The sequence below is a fragment of the Trifolium pratense genome, linkage group LG4, assembly GCF_020283565.1.
Source record: "Trifolium pratense cultivar HEN17-A07 linkage group LG4, ARS_RC_1.1, whole genome shotgun sequence".
In the NCBI taxonomy this organism is placed as follows: Eukaryota; Viridiplantae; Streptophyta; class Magnoliopsida; order Fabales; family Fabaceae; genus Trifolium; species Trifolium pratense.
Window position 1 is genome coordinate 15,103,876 of NC_060062.1, and position 7,216 is coordinate 15,111,091.

Sequence of the window (7,216 nt, forward strand, 5' to 3'; positions counted from 1 at the left end):
AGATCATATATATTTATATAATTTTTTATTTTTAACATATAGATCACAATTTTAGGAATCCATCAAGCATAATCATATTACTTGGTAATTCTCAATGTTGAAAACTAAAATAAAATACAGTGTGTACATGGATTTTATATAGGACAAGGGGTTCGGAGGAGCGGTGACACATGACACTAAATTTTTAGGGGCATCAAATATTTTTGTTTTACTATATAAGCTTAAACTCTAGTAAAAAAAAAAAAAAAACTTAGATTGAACTACATATGACATGCATATATAATAATTTTTTTTTAAATCAATGCATATATAATAATTAAAAATAATAATTAATATATTGAAATCATTCTATCTTTGTAAAAAAAAAAAAAATAAATCCCTACATAAATGTGTCAAAAACAATCCCCACGTAAATGTGATTCACGAGAGTAACTCGACTTCAAGGTCAAGGTCTGAAGATGTTGTCAATCTTGATTGTGGCAAGGTAGGACACATAAGCCTAACCCCGAGCTGAGCTAGAGTTTTTTCTTTTAATTTTGAGGTATAATTCAGTTAGCAGGAGGAGTAGAAGTCATTCCCCAAGGCTAAAGTGAGGAAGCATAAATGAGAAAAAAGCTAACTAAAGCGAGGAAGGTTTTAGAAAGCTAGAGTTCGGAAGTGAAAGATGAGCCAACACTACCATACGTTCTACCTTTCCAGCAACTAGTGAATAAACATACCCTAGTTCTATAAGTAAGAATAGCAGTCAGTTTACTTGAAAAGTAATTCCCCTGTTGAGGCTAGAACGATTCTATCAATACTAACTCTTGCACTCAGGGACGGATCCAGAAACAATTCACAAGTTAGGGAGGATACTTCAACTTTGATTCAACCCGACTCCTCTTGTTCTCTTCCTTCAAAGGAGCAATATTAATATCAATAAGTAATGATTTCACACTTCCCGAATCACTCTTGAGACCTTCCCCTTTAGTCTTCAAATTGGTTCTTTTCTTCTTACTGGACCATGACGGAGATTTCTTAGAGTCTTTCTTCACCGAAGCTTTCAATGTTGAAGTTGAAGACTTTTGAGGATTAACAACCAGATTGGGCTCTTCTTCTTTGGCCACCTTGTGCAAACAATAGATAGGAACCACACCATCCAACTCCCATCCTAGGTCGTCATTCACTTTCTCCGCTTCTTTTAACAAGTCATTCTCTTCTAGTGGAGTGAGCAAATCACTTATGATCATGGGTGAAATCTGGCACGCAGTGAACACAATGCTGCACAAGATGCTATAGCATATGTTGCAGCAAGACAGGTGCTGAATAAAGTAAATAAATAAATAGCAGAATAATAAATAACACGGGTAGTTGTTAACCCAGTTCAGTGCAACGTCACCTACTCTGGGGGATACCAATCCAGGAATGAATCCACTATAATAGCTCTAGTTCAAAGCCCTCGACCAACACCCGGTACTTGACTTATCGCCTAGACACTACCCGTGCAATCCTATCTAAGAACCTCTTAGATAATGAGACCCCGTCTCAAATTCCCTCTAACAACACGTACCATGTTGTTGTCAATAAGAATAATCAAGATGGAGACACTCTCCTAGAAACTAGACCACACTCTTGCTTAAAAGCTTTTGAGTGAATCACACACACTAACTCCGTGCTTCAAAGCTTAGGAGTAGCTTACAATTAATAACCAAAACACAGTCCTAAACTTGCATCCAATTGACACAAGAAAGGCTGACACAAGACACAAATTCTAAACCATAAAAACTCACACTTTTTGTAAACAAGGTTTAGAACACACGAGTAGAATAGCTTGAGGCTTCACATATTTATAGTCTTCAATTGTCTTGATGTGAAAGCTAGGTCTTCAGACAAATACAGCTGTAGGAATTGTGGCCAACCCTATATTATTTCCAGAAATATAATTTGTTTTGTTTCATGTGTGACCAAACAAAAAAAAAACATGCAAAAATATAATATAATTATATTTTTGTTTTAAATAATATTCCTTCAACCGACTTCATGAAAACTTGGTTAGCAAGGCTCGGTTTGCCCAGGCGAACGTGCTTGCATATATAATTGAAGCAAATCTTGACTGAGATTTGAAATAAAAATTCTGCACGAAAACAAAGCATCAGGATGCTGTACGATGATGCTACAACATCTCTGTCCAGCATCTGGCTGGTTGGCTTTTGCAAAATGTAGCCAATCTCAAAAACCCAACAATCTCCCCCTTTGGCAAATTTTGGCTAAAACAACCTTAGGCCAGTGCATAGAGAGATACAGTCTAAACTTTCCTTCGAGTCAACATAAGCACATAACTAGGAAAGAAAGTAGAACGATGCTAAGCTATTTAAACTTTCCTTCGAGTCAACATAAGACACAACTAGGAAAGAAAGTAAAAAGTTCATCAGATGAAAGATAGCTAGCACGTAAGCATCAGAGGCATGCAACAGCGGAACAAAACACATCTAGCCTCAAAGTACATATAGAGAGAAATAAAATCTCACATAGTGGATTCAAGATAGGAGAAATAAACTCCTTCATATTTAAGCAATGCCACAGAGAATAGGAAAAATAAATTCCTATATAGAAATGCATATCATAAGTAGTAGAAAAATAAATTCTACCTATTCCCCCTCAATATATGCATAAGCTTCACCCCCCCTCAATAGGAAAAATAAATTCCTATATAGAAATGCATATCATAAGTAGTAGAAAAATAAATTCTACCTACTCCCCCTCAATATATGCATAAACTTCACTCCCCCTCAAAACATGCATGATATAAAACCAACATGCTATACTAGATGCTATAGAATTCTTCATCACATCATGCACACAGATATTACTCCCCCTTTTTAGCCATAAATTCTGACAAATAAAGTCAGTACCATAGAATAGGAGAAAAAACATAGGACCATAGAGTATCAAATAGCATAGAGTCACAGGATGTCAGAGCATAGGAGATCATATAGTACAAATTACAGACCATCAGGGCTAAGCCCTCAAAATAAAATCCAGAAAAAAAATACATCCAAAGAAAAAAAACAAGGAGGTCATATGGATGGACTTTCATCAGAGGGCTCCTCCTCTACCTCAGTTTCACCACTTGCAACATCATCATCAACAGAATATCCATGAGATGGACCTACTCCTGCCTCATCAGCTTGTGTCTGCTCAAGCTCCAAGGCTTGGATCAAACCATCCACCAGCTCCTTCTTTTCACCCAAGGATTTACTCACCTCCCTGAGATTAGCAATCATCTGCTTTTTAGTCATGGCTGCAGCTGGTTTCTTCAAAGATGCTACAACAATGTCTGCAGCATGTGTACCTTCTAGCAATCTAAAGTCCATTGTCAAAGCAGAGGGTCTATTGACAGGCACATCAGACTCAGTGCAGATACCAGGATGTTGTGCCAAAATAATATCACAGATCAAGGTAGGGAAAGCTATTGGCATTTTTATAGCATTAGAAGAACCATGCAGGATTGTTGCATTAAAAATGTAGGTACCATAGTCAAAAGCAGTACTAGTTCCTACAGCATAGATAAGTTTGGCCAAACCTGTAGCTACACCATTAGAGTGTGTAGTGGGAACCTAGTTGGCTGCAACTATTTTGTTCAGAAGTGCATACTTTGTAGTCAATTTGGCAGCAGACAACTTTCCAACTCTTAGCCATATCTTCACCTTGTCACTAGTGATTGTTTTGCACACATCATTCATAGAGACTTCCAACTCAGGTGCAGGATCAGCACATCTACCCAGATATTGGTTGATGATAGCTGGTGAAAAATCAACACATTTTCCCCTAACATATACCTTCAAGTACTCAGGACTTAAGGGATTATCACAGTCAGCTGTAATGTTCACCAGAAATTCTCTGGTTAATTTCTCATAGCACTTTCCTAACTCAGACACAGCTTTTATCATTCCAGCTTCATTGATCAAATTCACAAGATCTTGACACAGCAAGAATTCTTCACTTAGATTCCTCTCTACAGCAAGTCTTCTTTTAACCACAAATTTTCACCTGTCAGCATTCTCAACACAGTGAAAAGAAATGTTATCAATAGGTACAGATGGTATATTAGGTGAAATTCTCCCATAATCACATGTACTATTCACATACTTCAAAATTCTTTTCACTTGAGCAAGATGACTCATCTTTGGCTCAGCTTGGTACCTAGCACACACTCCTACGGCAAAAGTAATATCAGGCTTGCTGGCTGTAAGATACAACAAGCTCCCTATCATACTTCAATAAAGACTTTGATCAACATCAACTCCTTTTTCATCTTTGGCAAGCTTTAAATGAGTTGCTGCAGGTGTTCTTTTATGAGCAGCACCTTCCATACCAAACTTTTTCACTATATTTCTTGCATACTTGCTTTGAGAAATAAAAATAGTATCTTCCATCTGCTTTACTTGGAGTCCAAGGAAATAGGTTAGTTCACCTACAAGACTCATCTCAAACTCAGACTGCATTTGCTGCATGAAATGTTGTACCATCTTACTAGACATTCCTCCAAAAACAATGTCATCAACATAGATTTGTGCTATCAAAAATTTGCCTTGATCTTCTTTCACAAATAGAGTCTTGTAATTTCCTCCCTTCCGGTAGCCTTGACTAATAAGGAACTCAGTCAATCTTTCATACCATGCTCGAGGTGCTTGTTTTAATCCATATAGAGCTTTCTTTAATTTGTAAACATGATTAGGAAAGCTTGGATCAACAAACCCCTTTGGTTGTTCCACATACACTTCTTCATTTAAGTACCCATTGAGGAAGACACTTTTGACATCCATTTGAAATAACTTGAATTTTAGGATGCACGCCACTCCTAGAAGTAATCTAATGGATTCAAGACGAGCAACCGGAGCGAAAGTCTCATCAAAATCTATCCCTTCAATCTGTGAATATCCTTGTGCCACCAGCCTTGCTTTGTTTCTGGTCACAGTCCCACTTTCATCAGACTTGTTCTTGTAGACCCACTTGGTACCGATCACATTAGCATTTTCTGGTTTAGGAACTAAGTCCCAAACTTCATTCCTCTTGAACTGATTTAGTTCTTCTTGCATAGCATTTATCCAAAACTCATCAGTGAGGGCTTCCTTCACATTTTTGGGTTCAAACTTAGACACAAAGCAAGCATTAGAAACTAAGTCAAGTGTCCTTCTAGTAGTAATTCCTTGATTAGGATTACCAATAATTTGATCTGTAGCATGATTCTTTTGAGTACGAGTGGATGACCCTTTCCTTGGAGTAGCAGAGATTTGTTCAGATGTAGTAACCTCTGTATCATTCTTGGATTCCTCAATAGTTTCAGAATCTTCACCACCTAGGATAGATGCTGTAGCATCTTCTGTATCATCTTTAGCAGTTTCACTTGAAGTATCATCTATTACCACATTTATAGACTCCATCATGGTTTTGGTTCTATAGTTATATACTCTGTAGGCTCTGCTGTTTGTTGAGTATCTCAAGAATATGCCTTCATCACTTTTAGGATCCATTTTGGTTCTTGGTTCTCTATCAGACAAGATATAGCATTTACTTCCAAACACATGAAAGTGCTTAACAGTAGTTTTTCTGTCTTTCCATAATTCGTACAGAGTAGATGTAGTTCCAGATCTCAAGGTGACACGATTATGAATATAACAAGCAGTATTCATAGCTTCTGCCCAAAAGCCATGAGAAAGTTTCTTTGCATGTAACATTACTCTTGCAGACTCTTGTATAGTTCTATTCTTTCTTTCTACTACACCATTTTGTTGTGGTGTAATGGGAGATGAGAATTCATGAATGATACCTTCAGAGGCACAAAAGTCAGAGAATCTGGAGTTTTCAAACTCCGTACCATGATCACTTCTGATCCTTAATACAACATTATTTTTCTCCCATTGAAGTTGAATACATAGATCTTTGAATACATCAAAGGTTTCTGATTTCTTCATAATAAAATTTATCCAGGTGTATCTAGAGAAGTCATCAACAACAACATAGGCATACCTTTTTCCTCCTAAGCTTTCAGTTTGCATAGGACCCATCAAATCCATGTGTAGAAGCTCAAGAACTCTGGTAGTGGTAAGATGTTGTAGCTTTGGATGTGGCATCTTGGTTTGTTTTCCAATTTGACAGTCACCACAAATGCTTCCTTCTTCAATTTTGAGATTTGGCAAGCCTCTGATGGCTTCTTCAGATATAGCTTTCTTCATGCTTCTTAGATTGAGATGACCAAGCTTTTGGTGCCACAATTTTACTTCATCTTCTTTCGTGATTAAGCATGTTGACATATTTGCTTCTTCTTGGGGCACCCACAAGTAACAGTTGTCTTTTGATCTGACACCCCTCATCAAAATTTCACCTTCATTATTTGTAACCAAACATTCAGACTTGGTGAAGTTTACCTTCATCCCTTGGTCGCATAATTGACTGATGCTTATTAAATTTGCAGTCAATCCTTTCACTAACAACACATTGTTTAGTTTAGGCAAGCTATTACTTTTGAGCTCCCCTATTCCAACAATTTCTCCTTTAGCACCATCACCAAAAGTTACAAAGCTGGTTGAGTAAGACTTTATACCAACAAGAAATTTGCTTATTCCGGTCATGTGTCTTGAACAACCACTATCGAAGTACCAGTCTTCCCTTGATGAAGCTCTAAGTGATGTGTGAGCAATCAGAGCAGTAATCTCTTTCTCAAGTTGAGTTGCATCACTAGTCTTCACATTCTTACCTTTAGGTTTCCATTCTTGTTGAGTGGAGGGAGTTGTGGAGACTGGTTTATGTTGAGGACGTCTGTTAGGGTACCCAAATAATTTGTATCAGAAAGGTCTTATATGCCATTTTCTACCACAGTAGTGACATCTCCAAGAATGGTGTTTTCTTCTGTTTTTTGACAAGGGATGCTGCTTATGATGTTGTAGCATCTGTTGAGGCATCTTTCGCTTCTGAGTTTCTTTTGGATGCATGTACATGAGATCTGGGTTGTAACCTTTGTGTTTGTTGACATCCTCATAACTAAGCCCAATATGTTTAGGCTTTAGAACATTTTTCTCTAAGATTTCTTCTAGTTGACCATCAGCTTTATGAAGCTTATCAAGATGATCATCATCTTTATACAACATGTCAGAGACCTTTCTTAAACGCCAAATGTCAGCATTTATTTTTTTCAATGACTTCTTTTGCTTCATCAAGATCAGAGGATAGATAATTT